The sequence below is a fragment of the Pseudophryne corroboree genome, chromosome 2 (genome assembly GCF_028390025.1).
Source record: "Pseudophryne corroboree isolate aPseCor3 chromosome 2, aPseCor3.hap2, whole genome shotgun sequence".
Lineage (NCBI taxonomy): Eukaryota > Metazoa > Chordata > Amphibia > Anura > Myobatrachidae > Pseudophryne > Pseudophryne corroboree.
The window spans coordinates 323,144,692-323,170,706 of record NC_086445.1 but is presented as its reverse complement, the minus strand read 5'-3'; the positions used below and the strand labels follow the sequence as shown (position 1 = coordinate 323,170,706).

Sequence of the window (26,015 nt, the reverse complement as noted above, 5' to 3'; positions counted from 1 at the left end):
TTAAACAGAAAATCATTATATTCAGTCAATTTATTTATATACGATTTCCTACTGTACTCCATATTTTTATATATCCTGAGACATACCACAGCTGTTAGCACTTCTGATGGCACCTGTCATCTGTTCTTGGCAACAATGATTCCTGTCAATAATACACTGCAGTTATATGAAACAAAATTATCCATGGCTGCTTTGTCATGTCTACTTTCCAATGACCAGCATTTTATTTGATAACTTCAGCTGAGTTACTACAGTACATGCACTGTCTAGTGTCCTATGCTAGGGACAATAAACAAAACCGCATCAGCACTTCCTGTTTGACGAGCCACAAATAAAATGAATGAAAAATACTGCTGTCCACAGAGGGAAATTAAATATTAATTTATTGTTCTTGTCAACTGTTTTATTCAGAAATGGATCCACCACTTTCAAATCTCACATTTTTCAATGACACACATATGTTTGCATGAACACACTGTAACATACACTATATGCTTTGTATCACTTGATAAAGCTAAATATTTACCTTTTAACATAAGCTATTTACTAATACCGTAAAGCCGTAATGGCCGCTAAACCTCGTGCACGTGCTACGTACTTTGTACGCTATTTGCGTACAAAGACCTCACACGTGGTACGCAAGTTACGTACACACACGCTGCGCTGGGTGTACGGAATACACACAGCGAGCGTACACACAGACAGTAACCTTTATAAACTTTAAACACAGAATATGCTTACACTGTAAACCTTAATACCGTGGTACTATAATGGTGTAACACTGAACCTTTGTGAGTATGCAAGCTGTTTGAGCAATTGAGATGCTCTGTAACCCTTTATACTAACTAGTGAAACACACACTCCTTGCTAAGGTTCCAACACCTTTACTGACGATATTTAGTACGTAAAAAGGGGAAAACAGATACAGTTCATACACTACAGACCTGACACTAATACCTAAACACAATAACTAAGCAGAAATACAAACACTAGCATACGATTGCAAATACAAATAAACAGAAAGAGGATAAATGGCAAACACTTATAGGTTAGCTACAAAAGAACAATTGCATACATACAGAGTAACGAAATGGCCACAGAGAAAAACTTACACACTTGGGAATGAATCGCATGCGCTATCTGGAAACCAGCTCTCAGTCATCACGGGGAAAACCTTTTGGAGAGAAGTGAGGCTGGTCTGGCTATGGGGGTCTTTATATACACAACATACTGTACAATACAATGGTCCTATAATCTCATTGTTCATTGGACACAGGAATTTGTCTCTGCATTATAACAAAAGGTTATAGGTGGGTTCGTACGGGGGGGGGGGGGATGTGTCTCTCTCCAACTGCTCAGGTGGGAGGCATCCTCAGGACTCCCACCTCATGTGTAATAAAACAGCAAATACATTTAAATGTCCATAAACTTCTTTTAAACATAACTATACGCAGGAGCGACTAATCTCTACCTAACCAGCACCGGATTGTTTCTAATAAAATACTCTTCAGTTAGACACTAGACACCACCATTCAACCTTTGTCTGACCCTTCATATCATGCAAAGAGGAATCCCCATGTCCACAAACCATTTACACTAAACATACTTGCAGACATTATTAAGGGGATTAATATCTACAAAACACACTATAAAGGTTAACTATGCTATAAACGAGTCGCCCGCTACAAACTCATAAACTCTACCGTAAATACGCATATACCGCGCGTAATCGCCGGGGCGAGCGTACGCAATTTGCGGACATGTGCACGTACAGCAGACTAAATGCACGAGCAGCGGGCATGTGCATGGGGTTAGTATATGGCAATGTGAAGCACGATATTTTTCGACTTTGACACACTATTAATGGGTACAGTTATATAATAACAAATATATATTAGAACTTTTCCAATCTTCCTGTTTTCTTTTATATCATATGTCACCAAATTATCTGTGCCTGGGACAACCAATTTATTATGTACCAATATTCTTCAATATTTTCAAACACTGGATCAGTTGCCATAACATACCAATACAAGAATAGCTTTTCTTATCACATATCATGGGAAAATGCAAAGAACCATTTTTCTCTTCTATTTGTCATCTAGTATCTTTCGTAACTAAAAATGACAGTCCTTTATTAATTATTTTTATAAGTTAACCTTAGAATAATCCCTATCCTGTAATGTGTAATATAGAACAGATTGCTGAAACAAATCATTACTGCTACAGTTATGCCTCAAACAGATGAACTGAATGTACGATTGTGAAATGGGTGAAAACTAGTAGCATATTAAAAAGATTTTTATTAACTATATTATTTGTATCATACACTCAGTCAATTCAATATTAAGATCTAGGAAGTCTAACAATAAAGGACATGTTGTTATTATTATTATTTGTCCTTGTCACAAATGAATCACACATATCTTATCTACTGTATATAGGAGTCCCAAACCCTGGTCTATAAGGTTAACTTGTTATGGACTAAATAAGTCAGAGATTTTCAACCTTTTACAACTTGCGGCACACTGAATAAGATTTAAATATTGCCAAGGCACACTTAAATATAATGGTGATGCATGGTTCAGTTGCGTGTCCTAGGGTGTCATGTCGCAGATTCTCCATAGGTAACGCCTGAGCCACATCTGAGAAATCCAGAAGAGCCCAACACTGCCCGGGCCCAAAATTAGAACTGGCTCTGCAACCACTAAACCCACCATTATTGATTGTTCCAGGACCTCAGAAGCGGCAGCACACTGGCGAGCCTGGCTCTGCTTCTATGGCGGCACACCTGAAGACTGCTCAGGGCATACTAGTGTGCCACAGCACAGTGGTTGAAAAACACTGGAATAAGTACTAACATGTACCCAGAATCCCAGGAAGAGGGTGGCCTACCTGATGGGCACTGGAGTCTGCATGGTTTATCATACCTATATAAACACAGTAAAATGGATTATTATAATTTATGGAAAAAAATCTGCCACAGGAACATTATGCAAAATATAGAATTGAGCACCACAAATATACAATGTAATTTGGTATTTGTACTGTGACAATTTTCAACAAGTACCTTTGGGGGTGCACAGGCACACATGATATATCACAAATCGGTGGATAACCCCTCTAACTTGTCTAGTGTGAAATAAAGCCTTCCATTTTTAACTATCCTGATGTGACTTTTTGGCTTTAAAATGTAGGTTTTTAGATATACTGTAGAATATGCAAATATAGTGAAAATTTGGCCTCTTCTCTCCCCCTAAATGGGGCAAGACTCGTCCATTTTCACAAACTGAGGCAACAGCCACCCCCCTCCCCGAACAGAAGCAGACTGTTAATCACTGACAGTCTGCTGCCGTCCTGCTTCCGACATCACAGGATCGGTTCAGGCACGTGACGTAATCTGAGAGTGCTGACCACTGAGGTCATGATGACAACTGACTTCAAAATGGTTTCTGAGACAATGCAATTTTTTTTTAAAAGAACTTTCTATCCATAGGATCTCTAAGAGGACCCTCATCTTATGTAAGACATAGTAGTAACTATTGCATCTACCATAGAGATGCTGCACTTCCTCGTCATTAAATGGATACATTCATTTGACGCCTTCCCACTTCTGTACATTTCCTAAGGATTATATACTTTATGTTCTGATGTATGGGAAGGCTTTGCTTTCACAACTATGTTTTTCAAAAACAGATTTCTATGGCATCATGGATGTTGTTGCCTTAATCATCCCTAAGGACTTGTACATAAACTTAAGCAAGACTGTCACATTATTCGGATTATTCATTCTCAGGGGCGGATTCATTTAGTGCCGGTTCTTTCGTCCAGGCAAAAAACTGCACTTTACGGCTGTTTATAGGTCGAATTTACATTCGACCTATTCAATGCCCGTGCCATTTTTTCGACTGTTCGAAAAAAACAGCATGGGCGAAAACCATGTGTATTGGCAAATTTGCCGCTGATCCACGCGTTTTGGCGAATTTGCAGGTGTTTTCCACCCCCTTTTTGAGTCCATTTTCCTCATGCCGATTCGACCACAAAAAAACCCCTAAAAGGCATGGGCGATTGGTGACTCAAAAATGGGCAAAAATACCCGCAATTAAATACACTGACGTCGAATTAGTGCCTTTTTTTGGCTAGCCGAAGAAAACGGCACTAGATGAATACCCCCTCAGTGTATTAATCTCCTCTGATTTTCTACTAGTCATCTAAAACCCCTGAAAAGTTCCATTGTGACTGAAAACATCTATATTCCTTACGCACATCTGGAATCTTACTCTTATAACTTCATGTATACCGCTGAGAACCTCTTTAGTAACAAAAGATTACTTCATCCAAGCTATACATTATTTAAACTGCGCTGAAGGTTGACTTTTCCCCTTAGTCTGAAAACTGAATGTTGCACAAAATAAACCTTCACATTCAGCATTAAAGAGTTTATCACAAGATGCCCAGACTTTATGCTGCTTCATTCTCTTTTCTTTTTTGGCTTCAACAGGCTCAATAAGAGTACTGAAGAAAAGTATGTCATTCAGGAACATACCTCAAGTATAGTATGTGGTTTTCTGCTGTTTGGGGTTGGACTCCACTCTACATCTGGAGGCTGATCCAATTCTGTGAAGTTTTAAAAACCGAGGGGTAAATGTAATGTGAGAAGTCAGAGGTGCGGGACTTTGGGGGTAATTCAGAGTTGATCGCAGCAGCAAATTTGTTAGCAGTTGGGCAAAACCATGGCCCTCATTCCGAGTTGATCGCTCGCAAGGCGAATTTAGCAGAGTTGCTCAGGCTAAGCCTACGCCTACTGGGAGTGTATCTTAGCTTCTTAAAATTGCGACCGATGTATTCGCAATATTGCGATTACAAACTACTTAGCAGTTTCAGAGTAGCTTCAGACTTACTCGGCATCTGCGATCAGTTCAGTGCTTGTCGTTCCTGGTTTGACGTCATAAACACACCCAGCGTTCGCCCAGACACTCCCCCGTTTCTCCGGCCACTTCTGCGTTTTTTCCGGAAACGGTAGCGTTTTTATCCACACGCCCCGAAAACGCTGTGTTTCCGCCCAGTAACACCCATTTCCTGTCAATCACACTACGATAGCCGGAGCGAAGAAAAAGCCGTGAGTAAAAATACTATCTTCATTGTAAAATTACTTGGCGCAGTCGCAGTGCGATTATTGCGCATGCGTACTAAGCGGAATTTCACTGCGATGCGATGAAAATTACAGAGCGAACGACTCGGAATGAGGGCCCATGTGCACTGCAGGTGTGGCATATATAACACTGGCAGAGAGAGTTAGATTTGGGTGGGTTATTTTGTTTCTGTGCAGGGTAAATACTGGCTGCTTTATTTTTACACTGCAGTTTAGATTTCAGTTTGAACACACCACATCCAAATCTAACTCTCTGCACATGTTATATCTGCCCCCCCCTCTCCTGCAGTGCACATGGGGGGTCATTCCGACCCGATCGATCGCTGCAGTTTATCGCAGCGCAGCGATCGGGTCAGAGTTGCGCATGCACCAGCGCATGCCGGACGGCCGAAGGCCGTCGTTCAGTAGCGATCGCCTCTGCCTGATTGACAGGTAGAGGCGGTGGCAGGGCGGGAGGGGACTGGACGGCAGCGTTAAACCGCCGTTTAGGGGGCGCGGTCCGGCCAACGTAGGCGTGGCTGGACCGTTGGGGGGGGCGGGCTGCGGCGGCTGCGTGACGTCTCACTTAGCCGCTGCGGCCAGTGGCAGCGACGAGCAACTCCTGGCCAGTCGCAGGAGCTGCGCTGGCCGGGAGTTACTCCACAAATACAAAAGCATCGCCGCTGTATTTGTGTGGGGAGGGGGGGGGGGGCGACTGACATGCGGGGCGGACTAGCCCTGTGCTGGGTGTCCCCCCACATGTCAGGGAAGATCATAAATTTAGCACAGCTACGATTAACTCGGAATGACCCCCATGGTTTTGCCCAACTGCTAGCAAAGTTGTGGCTACGATCAACTCTGAATTAGGCCCTTTGGGGAGTCATTCCGACCCGTTCGCATGCAGGGTCTGGAATGCGCATGCGTGGCGCTGCACTGCACACACGCATCATTGCCCGGCGACAGGGGTCACCGGATTACGTTGCGCTCAACGAAGAAAGCAGTCGCAGAGCCGACCGCAAGAAGATTGACAGAAAGAAGGCGTTCCTGGGCGTGTCCGGACCGTTGCCTGAAGTCTTCGGGGAGTGGAGAAGAAAACGCAGGCATGTCCAGGAGAACGGAGGGCGGATATCTGTCGTCAAAGCCGGCTCCAGCATCGCTGAGATCGTCGCACAGGGTAAGTATGTGCAGGGCTAGTCTTGTTCTGCTAGAATTTTTTTTAGCTTAGCAGGGCTGCGATCGCTTAGCAGGGCTGCACAAGCGATCGCAGCCCTGCTAAGCTAAAATACACTCCCCCATAGGCGTGGACTAGTTGATCGCAGCAGCAGCAAAAAGTTGCTGGCTGCGATCAACTCGGAATGACCACCTTTGTGCGAGAATGCCAGCATTTTTGAAGCAGCAAGGTTGGTTTTGCCTTGTAACTGATTGCTGCTTTAAAAATACTGGCATTCTCGCACAAACTTCTCACACCCTATGACATTTACCCTCAGATCTGCCGATTGGCATTCCTGGGTACTTGCCTACAGTGAATTGAAGGAGACGCTGCAGGAGACTTCAGGGGGCGGAGCCGGGCTGTGACATCAGCAAGCCCCGTCCTGCATCCTGAAAACACTGCGATTTGCGGATCCACCGGAAGAGGGCGGGGCTAAAATGACGCTATTCGCGTAATTTTAACCCCTTCCCCACTACACGGGCCCACGAACATGGGAGAGTATCTCTCCATTTTGCCCGCATCACGTGGATGCGAGCAGGATGTGGGAGACCTGCCTACTCTTCCGGGGGTGAGGGGGGCTACCCCAAAAAACGGGAGCCTCCCGCAGCTTCTGGGAGAGTAGGCAAGTATGCATTAGGGTTGCCATCACCATCAAACAGGTACGTCCTAAGAATACAGAAAATTAAATACCACTGCCCGACCTACTTATCTTACTAGCCTTGTGTCAACATAACCTAAAAGAAGCGCTAATAATAAGATTTTACTTACCGATAAATCTATTTCTCGTAGTCCGTAGTGGATGCTGGGACTCCGTAAGGACCATGGGGGGGTAGCGGCTCCGCAGGAGACAGGGCACAAGAATAAAAGCTTTAGGATCAGGTGGTGTGCACTGGCTCCTCCCCCTATGACCCTCCTCCAAGCCTCAGTTAGGATACTGTGCCCGGACGAGCGTACATAATAAGGAAGGATATTGAATCCCGGGTAAGACTCATACCAGCCACACCAATCACACCGTACAACTTGTGATCTGAACCCAGTTAACAGTATGATAAAACGAAAAGGAGCCTCTGAAAAGATGGCTCACAACAATAATAACCCGAATTTTTGTAACAATAACTATATACAAGTATTGCAGACAATCCGCACTTGGGATGGGCGCCCAGCATCCACTACGGACTACGAGAAATAGATTTATCGTTAAGTAAAATCTTATTTTCTCTGACGTCCTAGTGGATGCTGGGACTCCGTAAGGACCATGGGGATTATACCAAAGCTCCCAAACGGGCGGGAGAGTGCGGATGACTCTGCAGCACCGAATGAGAGAGCTCCAGGTCCTCCTCAGCCAGGGTATCAAATTTGTAGAATTTTGCAAACGTGTTTGCCCCTGACCAAGTAGCTGCTCGGCAAAGTTGTAAAGCCGAGACCCCTCGGGCAGCCGCCCAAGATGAGCCCACTTTCCTTGTGGAATGGGCTTTTACCGATTTTGGCTGTGGCAGGCCCGCCACAGAATGTGCAAGCTGAATTGTACTACAAATCCAACGAGCAATCGTCTGCTTAGAAGCAGGAGCACCCAGCTTGTTGGGTGCATACAGGATAAACAGCGAGTCAGATTTTCTGACTCCAGCCGTCCTGGAAACATATATTTTCAGGGCCCTGACAACGTCAAGCAACTTGGAGTCCTCCAAGTCCCTAGTAGCCGCAGGTACCACAATAGGTTGGTTCATGTGAAATGCAGAAACCACCTTAGGTAGAAATTGAGGACGAGTCCTCAATTCTGCCCTGTCAGAATGAAAAATTAAGTAAGGACTTTTATATGATAAAGCCGCCAATTCTGACACACGCCTGGCTGAAGCCAGGGCTAACAGCATCGTCACCTTCCATGTGAGATATTTGAAGTCCACAGTGGTGAGTGGTTCAAACCAATGTGACTTTAGAAAACTCAACACAACATTGAGATCCCAAGGTGCCACTGGAGGCACAAAAGGAGGCTGTATATGCAGTACCCCTTTTACAAATGTCTGAACTTCAGGCATTGAAGCCAGTTCTTTCTGGAAGAAAATCGACAGGGCCGAAATTTGAACCTTAATGGACCCTAATTTTAGGCCCATAGATAGTTCTGTTTGCAGGAAATGGAGGAAACGACCCAGTTGAAATTCCTCTGTAGGGGCCTTCTTGGCCTCACACCACGCAACATATTTTCGCCAAATGCGGTGATAATGTTTTGCGGTTACGTCCTTCCTGGCCTTGACCAGGGTAGGGATGACTTCATCTGGAATGCCTTTTTCCCTCAGGATCCGGCGTTCAACCGCCATGCCGTCAAACGCAGCCGCGGTAAGTCTTGGAACAGACAAGGCCCCTGCTGGAGCAGGTCCTTTCTCAGAGGTAGAGGCCACGGTTCTTCCGTGAGCATCTCTTGAAGTTCCGGGTACCAAGTCCTTCTTGGCCCATCCGGAGCCACGAGTATAGTTCTTACTCCTCTCCTTCTTATGATTCTCAGTGCCTTCGGTATGAGAGGCAGAGGAGGGAACACATACACTGACTGGTACACCCACGGCGTTACCAGGGCGTCCACCGCTATTGCCTGAGGGTCCCTTGACCTGGCGCAATATCTGTCTAGTTTTTTGTTTAGACGGGACGCCATCATGTCCACCTTTGGTTCTTTCCAACGGTTTACTATCAGGTGGAAGACTTCTGGGTGAAGTCCCCACTCTCCCGGGTGGAGGTCGTGTCTGCTGAGGAAGTCTGCTTCCCAGTTGTCCACTCCCGGAATGAACACTGCTGACAGTGCTATCACATGATTTTCCGCCCAGCGAAGAATCCTTGCAGCTTCTGCCATTGCCCTCCTGCTTCTCGTGCCGCCCTGTCTGTTTACGTGGGCGACTGACGTGATGTTGTCCAATTGGATCAATACCGCCTGACCCTGAAGCAGGGGTTTCGCTTGACTTAGGGCATTGTAAATGGCTCTTAGTTCCAGAATGTTTATATGAAGAGATGCTTCCATGCTTGACCACAAGCCCTGGAAATTTCTTCCCTGTGTGACTGCTCCCCAGCCTCTCAGGCTTGCATCCGTGGTCACCAGGATCCAATCCTGAATGCCAAATCTGCGGCCCTCTAGTAGATGAGCACTCTGCAGCCACCACAGAAGAGACACCCTTGTCCTTGGCGACAGGGTTATCCGCTGATGCATCTGAAGATGCGATCCGGACCATTTGTCCAGCAGATTCCACTGAAAAGTTCTTGCATGGAATCTTCCGAATGGAATCGCTTCGTAAGAAGCCACCATTTTTCCCAGGACCCTCGTGCACTGATGCACTGACACCTGGCCTGGTTTTAGGAGGTTCCTGACTAGCTCGGATAACTCCCTGGCCTTCTCCTCCGGGAGAAACACCTTTTTCTGGACTGTGTCCAGAATCATTCCTAGGAACAGTAGACGTGTCGTAGGAATCAGCTGCGATTTTGGAATATTTAGGATCCACCCGTGCTGACGTAACACTACCTGAGATAGTGCTACTCCGACTTCTAACTGTTCCCTGGACCTTGCCCTTATCAGGAGATCGTCCAAGTAAGGGATAATTAAGATGCCTTTTCTTCGAAGAAGAATCATCATTTCGGCCATTACCTTGGTAAAGACCCGAGGTGCCGTGGACAACCCAAACGGCAGCGTCTGAAACTGATAATGACAGTTTTGTACTACAAACCTGAGGTACCCTTGGTGAGACGGGTAGATTGGGACGTGGAGATAAGCATCCTTGATGTCCAGAGACACCATATAGTCCCCTTCTTCCAGGTTTGCTATCACCGCTCTGAGTGATTCCATCTTGAATTTGAACCTCTTTATGTAAGTGTTCAAGGATTTCAGATTTAAAATTGGTCCCACCGAGCCGTCCGGCTTCGGTACCACAAACAGCGTGGAATAATAACCCTTTCCCTGTTGTAGGAGGGGTACCTTGATTATCACCTGCTGGGAATACAGCTTGTGAATGGCTTCCAAAACTGCCTCCCTGTCGGAGGGAGACTTTGGTAGAGCAGACTTCAGGAACCGGCGAGGGGGAAACGCCTCGAATTCCAGTTTGTACCCCTGCGATACTACCTGTAGAATCCAGGGGTCCACTTGCGAGTGAGCCCACTGCGCGTTGAAATTCTTGAGACGGGCCCCCACCATGTCTGAGTCTGCTTGTAAAGCCCCAGCGTCATGCTGAAGACTTGGCAGAAGCAGGGGAGGGCTTCTGCTCCTGGGAAGCGGCTGCATGGTGCAGTCTTTTTCCCCTTCCTCTGCCCCGGGGCAGGAAGGAATGGCCTTTAGCTCGCTTGTACTTATGGGAACGAAAGGACTGAGTTTGAAAAGACGGTGTCTTTTTCTGCTGATGTGAAGTGACCTAGGGTAAAAAGGTGGATTTTCCAGCCGTTGCCGTGGCCACAAGGTCCGATAGACCAGCCCCAAATAACTCCTCCCCTTTATACGGCAATACTTCCATATGTCGTTTTGAATCAGCATCGCCTGACCACTGTCGCGTCCATAACGCTCTTCTGGCAGAAATGGACATAGCACTTACTCTTGATGCCAGGGTGCAGATATCCCTCTGTGCATCACGCATATATAGTAATGCATCCTTCAAATGCTCTATAGTTAGCAGTATATTGTCCCTATCCAGGGTATCAATATTTTCAGTCAGGGAATCCGACCACGCGACTCCAGCACTGCACATCCAGGCTGAAGCGATTGCTGGTCGCAGTATAACACCAGTATGTGTGTATATACTTTTAAGAATATTTTCCAGCCTTCTATCTGCTGGTTCCTTGAGGGTGGCCGTATCAGGAGACGGTAACGCTACTTGTTTAGATAAACGTGTGAGCGCCTTATCTACTCTAGGGGGTGTTTCCCAACGCGTCCTAACCTCTGACGGGAAAGGATATAGTGCCAATAATTTTTTAGAAATTAGCAGTTTTTTGTCGGGGGAAACCCACGCTTTATCACACACCTCATTTAACTCATCTGACTCAGGGAAAACTATTGGTAGTTTTTTCACACCCCACATAATACCCTTCTTTGTGGTACTTGTAGTGTCAGAAATGTTCAATGCCTCCTTCATTGCCGTGATCATGTAACGTGTGGCCCTACTGGACATTACGTTTGTCTCCTCACCGTCGACACTAGACTCAGTATCTGTGTCTGGGTCTGTGTCGACCCACTGAGGTAACGGGCGTTTTAGGGCCCCTGACGGTGTCTGAGACGCCTGGACAGGCACTAATTGATTTGCCGGCTGTCTCATGTCATCAACCGTTTTTTGCAAAGTGCTGACATTATCACTTAATTCTTTAAATACGATCATCCAGTCAGGTGTCGACACCCTAGGGGGTGACATCACTAACCCAGGCAATTGCTCCGCCTCCACATCATTTTCCTCCTCATACATGTCGACACACACGTACCGACACACAGCACACACACCGGGAATGCTCTGATAGAGGACAGGACCCCACAAGCCCTTTGGAGAGACAGAGGGAGAGTCTGCCAGCACACACCAAGCGCTATATATATATATACAGGGATAACCTTATATAAGTGTTATTCCCTTATAGCTGCTGTTTATATAATTTTTAGCTGCCAATAGTGCCCCCCCTTCTCTTTTTTACCCTGATTCTGTAGCAAGTCTGCAGGGGAGAGTTAGGGAGCCGTCCTTCCAGCGGAGCTGTGAGGGAAAATGGCGCTTGTGTGCTGAGGAGATAGGCTCCGCCCCTTCACGACGTCCTTATCTCCCGCTCTTTTCTGTAATAATGGCAGGGGTTAAAATACATCCATATAGCCCAAGAGCTATATGTGATGTATTATTTTGCCAACCTAAGGTATCATCTGTTATATTGCGTCTCAGGGCGCTCCCCCCCAGCGCCCTGCACCCTCAGTGACCGGAGTGTGAAGTGTGCTGAGAGCAATGGCGCACAGCTGCGGTGCTGTGCGCTACCTTAGTCTGAAGACAGGATCGTCTTCTGCCGCCGATTTCACCGGACCTCTTCGCTCTTCTGGCTCTGTAAGGGGGCCGGCGGCGCGGCTCCGGGACCCATCCAGGCTGAACCTGTGATCGTCCCTCTGGAGCTAATGTCCAGTAGCCTAAGAAACCCGATCCACTCTGCACGCAGGTGAGTCCGTTTCTTCTCCCCTTAGTCCCACGATGCAGTGAGCCTGTTGCCAGCAGGACTCACTGAAAATAAAAAACCTAAAATAAACTTTTATTCTAAGCAGCTCAGGAGAGCCACCTAGCCTGCACCCTTCTCGTTCGGGCACAAAAATCTAACTGAGGCTTGGAGGAGGGTCATAGGGGGAGGAGCCAGTGCACACCACCTGATCCTTAAGCTTTTATTCTTGTGCCCTGTCTCCTGCGGAGCCGCTACCCCCCCATGGTCCTTACGGAGTCCCAGCATCCACTAGGACGTCAGAGAAATTGTAATGATTACTATGTAGTATTGAAGAGGAAATGCTAATTCAATCTTTACATTTGCTATATGTTTTCTTTTGTGTGTAAGACAAACGGAAATAAAGAGAAGAAACTTGGGCTGTACTGGTGCTCCCGAGGACACACTTTGGGTCATGGGAAAGGGGACTGGGTAAACAGTTTAAAATAATCTCATATACTAGACATTGGCAAATAAAATTGTAAGTGCATACTAGTTACACACTGGTGCTGCATATGCAGATATATTGTATGGAGTTATTTTGGCTCTATGTGGCATATTGGCTTCCTGTTAGGCTAATGGCAATATTCTAGCATGTGATGTTATAAGGGATTATAAAGGGGTTTACAAACTATATTTTGGAATATTGTAAAGCAATTATAAGGGTCAAGGGACAAAGTAGTGGTCATCTTTAATCTGTGTTATACTTCTTTAACTGCACCGTATACATTAAATACATTACATTTGCCCCCTTTAATGCTTGCACTTCTATACGTGAAGCTCCACTCCACTGTACATTGGACCCTATTCAGGTTGGATCGCTAATCTTGCTAAAAAGCAGTTGCTGTGATCAAATAGTTCCCATTCAGAAATATAGAAAAAAACTAGATTTATGGTAAGAATTTACCGTTGTTAAATCTCTTTCTGCGAGGTACACTGGGCTCCACAGTGAATAACATTGGGGTGTAGAGTAGGATCTTGATCCGAGGCAACAACAGGCTCAAAGCTTTGACCTAGTTCCCAGAATGCCTAGCGCAGCCTCCTCTATAACCCCGCCTCCGTGCACAGGAACTCAGTTTTAGTTAACCAGTCCAATGCAGTAGCAGGTAAAAGAGACGACAATCGTTAGTAGCCACATACACCACACACTCACGACAGGAGAGAGAGGGTGTCAGCGGCTAATGCCATACCAACCCAAAGAAGCTAAGTGCATCAGGGTGGGCGCCCGGTGGACCCCAGTGTACCTTGAAGAAAGAGATTTAACAACGGTAAGTTCTTACCATAAATCTCGTTTTCTGCTGTGGGGTACACTGGGCTCCACAGGGAATAACATTGGGGATGTCCTAAAGCAGTTCCTTATGGGAGGGGACGCACTGTAGCGGGCACAAGAACCCGGCGTCCAAAGGAAGTATCCTGGGAGGCGGAAGTATCGAAGGCACAGAACCTTATGAATGTGTTCACTGAGGACCACGTAGCCGCCTTGCACAACTGTTTAAGGGTCGCACCACTGCGGGCCACCCAAGAAGGTCCAACCGACTGAGTAGAATGGGCCTTAATGGTAGCAGGAGCTGGAAGACCAGCCTGTACATAAGCATGTACAATCACCATTCTAATCCATCTGGCCAAGGTCTGCTTATTAGCAGGCCAGCCACGTTTGTGAAAACCAAACAGTACAAAGAGAGAATCAGACTTCCTGATAGGAGCTGTCCTCTTCACATAGATATGTAGAGCCCGTACCACATCCAAAGACCGCTCTTTGGAAGACAATTCAGGAGAGACAAAGGCCGGAACCACAATCTCCTGATTAAGGTGGAAAGAAGACACCACCTTAGGTAAGTACCCGGGACGTGTTCTAAGAACCGCCTGGTCACAGTGAAAAATCAGATATGGTGACTTACAGGACAAGGCACCCAAATCCGACACCAGTCTGGCAGAGGCAATAGCCAGCAGAAACAACACCTTAAGAGAAAGCCACTTAAGGTCTGCCGATTCAAGAGGCTCAAACGGAGACCCTTGCAACGTCTCCAGAACTACCGACAAGTCCCAAGGAGCCACAGGCGGGACGTAAGGAGGTTGAATCAGCAACACACCCTGAGTGAATGTATGAACATCAGGTAAAGTTGCAATTTTTCTCTGGAACCAAACCGGCAGAAATATGAACCTTGATGGAGGCCAGACAAAGGCCCAAGTCCAGGCCCTGTTGTAGAAAGGCCAAAAGTTTGGCCGTACTAAACTTGTAAGCGTCATGATTGTTAGATGCGCACCAAGCAAAGTAAGAATTCCAGACCCTATGATAAATCCGAGCAGAAGTCGGTTTCCGGGCCATCAACATGGTTTGAATGACCACCTCAGAAAATCCTTTGGCCTTTAAGATGGAAGCTTCAAGAGCCACGCCGTCAAGGCCAATCGGATTAAAATAAGAATTTACTCACCGGTAATTCTGTTTCTCGTAGTCCGTAGTGGATGCTGGGAACTCCGTAAGGACCATGGGGGATAGCGGGCTCCGAAGGAGGCTGGGCACTCTAGAAAGATCTTAGACTACCTGGTGTGCACTGGCTCCTCCCACTATGACCCTCCTCCAAGCCTCAGTTAGGTACTGTGCCCGGACGAGCGTACACAATAAGGAAGGATTTTGAATCCCGGGTAAGACTCATACCAGCCACATCAATCACACCGAACAACTCGTGATATGAAACACAGTTAACAGTATGAAACGATAGAGCCTCTCAACAGATGGCTCAACAATAACCCGATTTAGTTAACAATAACTATGTACAAGTATTGCAGATAGACCGCACTTGGGATGGGCGCCCAGCATCCACTACGGACTACGAGAAACAGAATTACCGGTGAGTAAATTCTTATTTTCTCTAACGTCCTAGTGGATGCTGGGAACTCCGTAAGGACCATGGGGATTATACCAAAGCTCCCAAACGGGCGGGAGAGTGCGGATGACTCTGCAGCACCGAATGAGAGAACTCCAGGTCCTCCTCAGCCAGGGTATCAAATTTATAGAATTTTGCAAACGTGTTTGCCCCTGACCAAGTAGCTGCTCGGCAAAGTTGTAAAGCCGAGACCCCTCGGGCAGCCGCCCAAGATGAGCCCACCTTCCTTGTGGAATGGGCATTGACAGATTTTGGCTGTGGCAGGCCTGCCACAGTATGTGCAAGCTGAATTGTACTACAAATCCAACGAGCAATAGTCTGCTTAGAAGCAGGAGCACCCAGCTTGTTGGGTGCATATAGGATAAACAGCGAGTCAGATTTTCTGACTCCAGCCGTCCTGGAAACATATATTTTCAGGGCCCTGACAACGTCTAGCAACTTGGAGTCCTCCAAATCCTTAGTAGCCGCAGGCACCACAATAGGCTGGTTCAGGTGAAACGCTGACACCACCTTAGGGAGAAACTGGGGACGAGTCCTCAATTCTGCCCTATCCATATGAAAAATCAGATAAGGGCTTTTACATGATAAAGCCGCCAATTCTGACACTCGCCTGGCTGATGCCAGGGCCAATAACATGACCACTTTCCATGTGAGATATTTCAGATCCACGGTTTTTAGTGGCTCAAACCAATGTGATTTCAAGAAATTCAACATCACGTTGAGATCCCAAGGTGCCACAGGAGGCACAAATGGGGGCTGAATATGCAGCACTCCTTTCACAAATGTCTGAACTTCAGGTACTGAAGCTAGTTCCTTTTGAAAGAAAATCGACAGAGCCGAGATCTGTACTTTAATGGAGCCTAGTTTTAGGCCCATATTCACTCCTGCTTGCAGGAAATGCAGAAATTGACCCAGTTGAAATTCCTCTGTTGGGGCCTTTTTGGCCTCGCACCATGCAACATATTTCCGCCATATGCGGTGATAATGTTTTGCCGTAACATCTTTCCTGGCTTTAATAAGCGTAGGAATGACTTCCTCCGGAATGCCCTTTTCCTTCAGGATCCGGCGTTCAACCGCCATGCCGTCAAACGCAGCCGCGGTAAGTCTTGGAACAGACAGGGGCCCTGCTGTAGCAGGTCCTGTCTGAGCGGCAGGGACCAAGGGTCCTCTGAGATCATCTCTTGAAGTTCCGGGTACCACGCTCTTCTTGGCCAATCCGGAACCACGAGAATTGTGTTTACTCCTCGCTTTCTTATTATTCTCAGTACCTTTGGTATGAGAGGTAGAGGAGGGAACACATACACTGACCGGTACACCCACGGTGTCACTAGGGCGTCCACCGCTATCGCCTGAGGGTCTCTTGACCTGGCGCAATACTTCTCTAGTTTTTTGTTTATGCGGGACGCCATCATGTCCACCTGTGGACGACCCCATTGATTTACAATCATTTGGAAGACTTCTGGATGAAGTCCCCACTCTCCCGGGTGGAGGTCGTGCCTGCTGAGAAAGTCTGCTTCCCAGTTGTCCACTCCCGGGATGAACACTGCTGACAGTGCTAGTACATGATTCTCCGCCCATCGGACAATTTTTGTGGCTTCTGCCATCGCCGTCCTGCTTCTTGTGCCGCCCTGTCGATTCACATGGGCGACTGCCGTGATGTTGTCTGACTGGATCAGCACCGGCTGGTGTAGGAGCAGGGATTTTGCTTGACTTAGGGCATTGTAAATGGCCCTTAGTTCCAGAATATTTATGTGAAGGGCAGTCTCCTGACTTGACCATAGTCCTTGGAAATTTCTTCCCTTTGTGACTGCCCCCCAGCCTCGTAGGCTGGCATCCGTGGTCACCAGGACCCAGTCCTGTATGCCGAATCTGCGGCCCTCCAGAAGATGAGCACTCTGCAGCCACCACAGAAGAGACACCCTGGTTCGTGGAGACAGGGTTATTAAACGATGCATCTGAAGATGCGATCCGGACCACTTGTCCAACAGGTCCCACTGAAAGATTCTGGCATGGAACCTGCCGAATGGAATTGCTTCGTAAGAAGCTACCATCTTTCCCAGGACCCGCGTGCAGTGATGCACCGATACCTGTTTTGGTTTTAGGAGGTCTCTGACTAGAGAAGACAACTCCCTGGCTTTCTCCTCCGGGAGAAACACTTTTTTCTGGGCCGTGTCCAGAATCATTCCCAGGAACATTAGACGTGTCGTGGGGACCAGCTGTGACTTTGGGATATTCAGAATCCAACCGTGCTGGCTCAGCACTTCCTGAGATAGTGCTACTCCCACTAACAACTGTTCCTTGGATCGTGCCTTTATTAGGAGATCGTCCAAGTATGGGATAATTAAAACTCCCTTTTTTCGAAGGAGTATCATCATTTCCGCCATAACCTTGGTAAATACCCTCGGTGCCGTGGAGAGTCCAAACGGCAGCGTCTGGAATTGGTAATGGCAATCCTGTACCACAAATCTGAGGTACTCCTGGTGAGAATTGTAAATGGGGACATGCAGGTAAGCATCCTTGATGTCCAGGGATACCATGTAATCCCCCTCGTCCAGGCTTGCAATAACCGCCCTGAGCGATTCCATCTTGAACTTGAATTTTTTTATGTATGTGTTCAAGGACTTCAAATTTAAAATGGGTCTCACCGAACCGTCCGGTTTCGGTACCACAAATAGTGTGGAATAGTAACCCCGGCCTTGTTGAAGTAGGGGTACCTTGATTATCACCTGCTGGGAATACAGCTTGTGAATTGCCGCTAGCACTGCCTCCCTGTCTGAGGGAGCAATCGGCAAGGCGGATTTTAGGAAACGGCGGGGTGGAATCGCCTCGAATTCCAGCCTGTATCCCTGAGATACTATTTGAAGGATCCAGGGATCCACCTGTGAGCGAACCCACTGATCGCTGAAATTCCTGAGGCGAGCCCCCACCGTACCTGGCTCCGCCTGTGAAGCCCCACCGTCATGCGGCGGACTTGGAAGAGGAAGCGGGGGAGGACTTTTGTTCCTGGGAACCTGCTGTTTGCTGCAGCCTTTTTCCCCTGCCTCTGCCTCTTGACAGAAAAGACCCTCCTTTTCCCCGCTTGTTTTTCTGGGATCGAAAGGACTGAACCTGATAAAATGGCGCCTTCTTAGGCTGTGAGGGGACATGGGGTAAAAATGATGACTTCCCAGACGTTGCTGTGGAAACTAGGTCGGAGAGACCATCCCCAAATAATTCCTCCCCTTTATAAGGCAAAACTTCCATGTGCCTTTTGGAATCTGCATCTCCAGTCCACTGGCGAGTCCATAAGCATCTCCTAGCAGAGATAGATAGTGCACTTACTTTAGATGCCAGCCGGCAGATTTCCCTCTGTGCATCTCTCATGTATAAGACTGAGTCTTTGATATGGTCAATTGTTAACAGGATCGTGTCTCTGTCTAGTGTGTCAATATTTTCTGACAGGTTATCTGACCATGCAGCGGCAGCACTGCACATCCAAGCTGACGCAATCGCTGGTCTGAGTATAATGCCTGAGTGTGTATATACAGACTTCAGGATCGCCTCCTGCCTTCTATCAGCAGGTTCCTTAAGGGCGGCCGTATCCTGGGACGGTAGTGCCACCTTTTTTGACAAACGTGTGAGCGCTTTATCCACCCTCGGGGGTGTTTCCCAACGTAACCTATCCTCTGGCGGGAAAGGGAACGCCATTAGTAATTTCTTAGGAATCACCAATTTCTTATCAGGGGAAGCCCACGCTTCTTCACACACTTCATTTAATTCATCTGACGGGGGAAAAACTACAGGTAGTTTTTTCTCCCCAAACATAATACCCTTTTTTGTGGTACCTGGATGTAAATCAGAAATATTTAACACCTCTTTCATTGCCTCAATCATGCAGCGAATGGCCTTAACGGGCATTAAATTTGACTCATCGTCGTCGACACTGGCGTCAGTATCCGTGTCGACATCTACTTGTGCCACCTGAGATAACGGGCGTTTTAGAGCCCCTGATGACTTTTGAGACCCTTGGACAGGTACGAGCTGAAGACTCGGCTGTCCCACAGTCGGCATGTCGTCAAATTTTTTATGTAAGGAGTCTATACGTGCACTCATTTCTTGCCATAATACCATCCACTCAGGTGTCTGCCCCGCAGGGGGTGACATCTCTGCTAAAGGCATCTGCTCCCCCTCCACATCATTATCCTCCTCAAACATGTCGACACAGCCGTACCGACACACTCCACACACACAGGGAATGCTCAAATAGAGGACAGGACCCACAAAAGCCCTTTGGGGGGACAGAGTAAGAGTATGCCAGCACACACCAGAGCGCTATATACATACAGGGACTAACTGAGTTATGTCCCTAATAGCTGCTTATACTGTATACAGTGCCAATTTAGTGCCCCCCCTCTCTTTTCCCTCTTACTGTACTGTAGAAATGCAGGGAAGAGCCAGGGAGCTTCCTTCCAGCCGAGCTGTGAGGGAAAAATGGCGCCAGTGTGCTGAGGAGATAGGCTCCGCCCCTTTTTCGCGGCCTATTCTCCCGCTTTTTTTTGGGATTCTGGCAGGGGTATTTACCTCATATATAGCCCCAGGGGCTATATATTGAGTTATTTTAGCCAGCCAAGGTGTTTTTATTGCTGCCTCAGGGCGCCCCCCCCAGCGCCCTGCACCCTCAGTGACCGGAGTGTGAAGTGTGTGTGAGGAGCAATGGCGCACAGCTGCAGTGCTGTGCGCTACCTTGGTGAAGACAGGATGTCTTCATGCCGCCGATTTTCCGGACCATCTTCCTGCTTCTGGCTCTGTAAGGGGGACGGCGGCGCGGCTCCGGGACCGAACATCAAGGCTGGGCCTGCGGTCGATCCCTCTGGAGCTAATGGTGTCCAGTAGCCTAAGAAGCCCAATCCGTCTGCAAGCAGGCGAGTTCGCTTCTTCTCCCCTTAGTCCCTCGCTGCAGTGAGCCTGTTGCCAGCAGGTCTCACTGAAAATAACAAATTCTAAGACTATAACTTTCTAAGAGCTCAGGAGAGCCCCTAGTGTGCATCCAACCTCGGCCGGGCACGAAATCTAACTGAGGCTTGGAGGAGGGTCATAGTGGGAGGAGCCAGTGCACACCAGGTAGTCTAAGATCTTTCTAGAGTGCCCAGCCTCCTTCGGAGCCCGCTATCCCCCATGGTCCTTACGGAGTTCCCAGCATCCACTAGGACGTTAGAGAAATCCTGATATACACAGGGGCCCTGAACGAGGAGATCTGGTCGCTGCAGAAGTAGAAGGGGACGCTCTATTGAGAGACCCTGAAGGTCTGAGAACCAATGCCGTCTGGGCGACGCTGGAGCGATCTAAAGTAGGATTCCTCCTTCTTGCTTGAACGTCCTTATTACTCTGGGTAGGAGTGACACCGGAGGGAACACGTATGGCAGCCGAAAGTTCCATGGAATTGCCAGTGCATCCACGAATGCTGCTTGAGGATTCCTTGTCCTTGCTCCGAAGACCGGAACCTTGTGATTGTGTTGAGATGCCATCAGGTCCACATCTGGAAGGCCCCACCTGTCCACAAGGAGTTGAAACACTTCTGGATGGAGGCTCCACTCTCCGGCGTGTACGTCCTGATGACTGAGAAAGTCTGCTTCCCAGTTTAGGACCCCCAGAATGAATACTGCCGATATGCTGGCAGATTGCGTTCCGCCCACTGAAGATTCCGTGAAACTTCCCTCATTGCCATGCGGCCTCGAGTGCCACCTTGATGATTGATGTAAGCCACCGTGGTGGCGTTGTCCGACTGTACTTGAAGAGGTCTGTTCTGTATTAAATGCTGGGCCAAGTTCAATAAGTTGAACACTGCCCGCAATTTCAGAATGTTTATCGGGAGGAGAGACTCCTCCTTGGTCCACCGACACTGAAGGGAGTGTTGCTCCAACACCGCGCCCCAACCCCTCAGACTGGCATCCGTCGTCAGAAGAACCCAGTTGGAGATCCAGAAGGGACAACCCCTGCTCAATCGTTGGTCCTGAAGCCACCAGCTCAATGACAGATGGATCTCCGGAGACAATGAGATCATTTGAGACGTGATTCGGTGAGGCAGGCCATCCCATTTGGCAAGAATCAGTTTCTGCAGAGGGCGGGAATGGAATTGAGCATACTCCACCATGTCGAAAGCCGACACCATGAGACCTAGCACTTGCATCGCCGAATGTATCGACACTTGCGGACGTGATAGGAAGCATCGAATCCTGTCTTGAAGCTTCAGGACTTTCTCCTGAGACAAGAACAACCGCTGGTTGTGAGTATCCAACAATGCCCCCAGGTGCACCATGCTCTGAGCAGGGACCAGGGAAGATTTCTTCCAGTTGATGAGCCACCCTTGGGTTTGCAGAAACTGGATGGTCAGATCCAGATGGCGTAGGAGAACTTCTGAGGAATTTGCCAGGATCAACAAGTCATCCAAGTACGGTAGGATCTTGACCCCTTGGCTGCGGAGTACCGCCTTCATTACCGCCATGACCTTGGTGAAGACTCACGGAGCCGTGGTCAAACCAAAAGGTAACGCCCGAATTGGTAATGGAGGTTGGCAATCGCAAACCTCAGGTATTGCTAATGCGACATTGCAATGGGAATATGCAGGTAAGCAGGGAGACCATATAATCCCCAGGTTCCAATGCCAGAACAATAGAGCGAAGAGTTTCCATACGGAACTTGGAGACCCTCACAAATTTGTTCAAGGACTTGAGGTTGAGAATGGGCCAGGAGGACCTATTCGGTTTCGGGACTAGGAACAGTGGTGAATAGTACCCCTTGCCTCTCTGAGGTAGAGGCACCTGTACTACCACTCCTGTGTCCAGGAGGGACTGTACCACCGAATGAAGAGTTTTTGCCTTCACCTGATCCGAAGGGACGTCTGTCAGGCAAAATTGATGAGGGGGGCGATTTTTGAAGGATATGGCGTAACCATGAGTGACGACTTCCCCTACCCAGGCATCGGAAGTGGTCTTCAACCATTCCTGGGTATACCCTGGAAGTCGGCCCCCCCACCCTGGGATCCCCCAGAGGGAGGCTCGCCCCGTCATGCGACAGGCTTGTCAGTCTTGGAAGCAGGCTGACGGGCAGCCCAGGCCCGTTTGGGCTTATTGGGTTTGGAAGTGTGAGCCTCTTTCGGGTACGCCTGACCCTTTGCTTTCCCTGAAGGACGAAAGGAGCGAAAGGAAGTACTCTTAGTCTTCGGTACAGAAGGAGCAGTACTAGGTAGACAAGCTATTTTAGCAGAAGCTAAGTCAGCCACTATCCTTTTGAGGTCTTCTCCGAAAAGGATGTCTCCCTTAAAAGGGAATACCTCCAGGGTTTTCTTAGAGTCCAGACTCACAGACCAGGACCAAACCCATAGAATCTGGTGAGCCAGTATGGACGTAGTAGAAGCCTTGGCCGCCAGAATACCGGCATCAGAATCCGCCTCTTTAATGTAATGAGAAGCTGTGACAGTATACGATAAGCAATGTCTAGCATGATCAGAAGTGTTGGAAGACATCTCAGCTTCCAACTCCTGAGCCCACGCTTCAATAGCCTCTGCAGCCCATGTCGCTGCAATGGTGGGCCGATGCGCAGCACCTGCTAGGGTGTAAATCGCCTTTAAACAACCCTCCACATGCTTATCCGTCGGTTCTTTCAGAGACGTGACGGTAGTTACAGGCAGAGCTTAGGATACCACCAGCCGCGTCACCTGCGAATCCACTGGTGGGGGTGTTTCCGAAGTTTTACTTAGCTCCGCAGCGAGGGGATAGCGAGCCAGCATCTTCTTGTGAGGCGTAAATTTCTTTCCTGGATTTTCCAAGGACTCCTGACGTATGTCAACTAAATGGTTAGAATGAGGTAAAACTTGTTTAAGAACTTTCTGACGTTTAAATCTGTCCGGTTTCTTAGGGGCAGCATCAGGCTCCGGGTCATCAGTACTTTGAAGATGAAGCCTGATAGCCTCCAACAAGTCAGGAACATCCACCTGTGAAGCAGATTCCCCATCAGAAGCGTCAGGATCAGAATCTGTGGGGTCAGTATAAAGGATCAGAATCTGTGGGGTCAGCATAAACGCCATCCTCATCAGACGAGGTATATGGGGCGTTGGTAGATTGTGAGGAAGTAATGGCCCTCTTAGAGGACCCCTTGGTCTTAGGTGGGCGAGGGTAAGACTTCTGAGTAGTCAATGATTGGATCAATTGTATTAACTGAGCAGACAGTTGATCTGCCCATGGGTTAGCCGCGGGGACCATAAGCGGTTGTACCAGCATAGTAGGTCCCATAGGGGGGCGTTAATCAAGTTATCAGCGTATTCAAAAGCGTGGAGAAAGTAGCCCAAGGTGGGTCATTTTGAACCCCCGTTGCTACGATCCCACTGGGGGGGTAAGGAGCCCCCAGAACCAGAACCCTCAGCTGCTATATTTTCCTCAAATGCGTCTGCAGCGTCACCATCATGCAATGTGGGATCAGCCTCAGCTCTGTTGCCCCTTGTGGCTGACATATTCGAAAGCTCAATGCATAGCAACCCAGTACAATATCAGAAGCACAATACCTGACAAGAACCCCCTGTGCAGTGTAACAGCACAAACAGGGAATTCAAGAGGTATATGGTGACTAAAAATCACAGAGAAAAATACACACTAAGTATATCTTGTGAAACACCTACTGTATATTAAATGATAAACCTGACGCACTTAGCCCCCTCAGGTTATAGAATATAGGGATAGCAATCTGAGTGAGATACACGAAATGGAGGTCACACAGCAGCTATATGCACACACACATAGTCACATTACACAGTGCAGAAATTATGACATGCAATAAAACTGCACTGGACTAGCAATACAAAGTAGTACTAAGTATAGCTATACACTCAATAGATATAACAATGCACAGTAAAGACTGGATGTATATCACAGGGTACTTGTACTATATAACCCTGACTAAATGCACTCTTTCTTAACTAACACTGTCAGCAGACATGTAGAATACTTAAGTGTCCTGTAAAATGCACAGCGCTGACATGCAGGCGGCTTTACAGAGGAGGATTTGTCCAAACAGTCCCAGGATCAGGTCAGCTTGTCCTAATGGCGCCCAAACGCTGACAGGCAGTGAGGGAGAGAGAGATATGCAGCTCCAGGGTGGGAACATTTACTCTTAATGGCGCCCTGGGTCTGGGGGAGGGGCTACAGGTCAAAGCCGTATCCCCCTCCTGGACTTCACCACCGGGTACTGTGGGCTTATAAAAAAACGGTTTATGAGAGGAAACCGACCTGTGCCCTTGCCCTGGTGGTCTACTAGGGTCCCTGTACTGCCAGTGTCCACGCCAGCTAGTCACACACACACTACCGCTGTTCTCCTGGATCGCGTGGCCGCACTCAGGGAGGAGGTAAGTGGGTCCCCTCGGCGGGACCCGCTGTAAATCGTGATCCCGCGCGGCCGGTGGGAGGCGGGCTGCGCGGCATCGTGATTTACAGCGGGTACCGCCGAGGGGATCCACTTACCTCCTCCCTGAGTGCGGCCACGCGATCCAGGAGAACAGCGGTAGTGTGTCTGTGACTAACTGGAAGAAACCGGAGCCTCCGCTGTAAGTACTCGGCAACCAGGCCGCAGGAGTATACAGCGCCGCTGGGTGAGGTGATGGAGCTGCAGCAGGAGATGTCAGAATGACATCTAACACAGTCAGTGTCTCTGCTGCAGCCCTTGAAGTCTTTATTTTTCATTAAAAGCTTCTTCTCGGGGCTGCTGAAGCAGCCCCCCTGTTGTATGCCTGCTTACTGCATGGCACCAACTACAAAACTGAGTACCTGTGCACGGAGGCGGGGTTATAGAGGAGGTGGCGCTAGGCATTCTGGGAAGAAGGTCAAAGCTTTGAGCCTGTTGGTGCCATTGGATCAAGATCCTACTCTACAACCCAATGTCATTCCCTGTGGAGCCAAGTGTACCCCGCAGCAGAAACAATGTCGCTCATGATTTCCCTTGAACTCCCGGACAAATGATATTGGGGGTAATTCCAAGTTGATCGCAGCAGGAAATTTTTTAGCAGTTGGGCAATACCATGTGCACTGCAGGGGGGGCAGATATAACATTTGCAGAGAGAGTTAGATTTGGGTGGGTTATTTTGTTTCTGTGCAGGGTAAAATAAGAATTTACTTACCGATAATTCTATTTCTCGTAGTCCGTAGTGGATGCTGGGGACTCCGTAAGGACCATGGGGAATAGCGGCTCCGCAGGAGACTGGGCACAAAAGTAAAGCTTTAGGACTACCTGGTGTGCACTGGCTCCTCCCCCTATGACCCTCCTCCAAGCCTCAGTTAGGATACTGTGCCCGGACGAGCGTACACAATAAGGAAGGATTTTGAATCCCGGGTAAGACTCATACCAGCCACACCAATCACACCATATAACTTGTGATCTAAACCCAGTTAACAGCATGATAACAGAGGAGCCTCTAGACAAGATGGCTCACTACAGAAATAACCCGATTTTTTTGGTAACAATAACTATGTACCAGTATTGCAGACAATCCGCACTTGGGATGGGCGCCCAGCATCCACTACGGACTACGAGAAATAGAATTATTGGTAAGTAAATTCTTATTTTCTCTGACGTCCTAGTGGATGCTGGGGACTCCGTA

At 48.1% G+C, this 26,015-nt stretch overlaps 1 long non-coding RNA gene across 1 annotated transcript in view; it reads right to left on the bottom strand.

The window, feature by feature from the left end:
• LOC135018102 (uncharacterized) overlaps window positions 1-26,015 on the bottom strand; it is a 63,961-nt gene that overhangs the window by 25,529 nt on the left and 12,417 nt on the right. Inside the window, exons 2-4 of the long non-coding RNA XR_010215862.1 lie at window positions 4,547-4,617; window positions 2,896-2,930; window positions 87-142 (exon numbers count right to left, since the gene is read on the bottom strand). This is a non-coding gene — a long non-coding RNA (uncharacterized LOC135018102). The remainder of the gene's footprint in view (window positions 1-86; window positions 143-2,895; window positions 2,931-4,546; window positions 4,618-26,015) is intronic.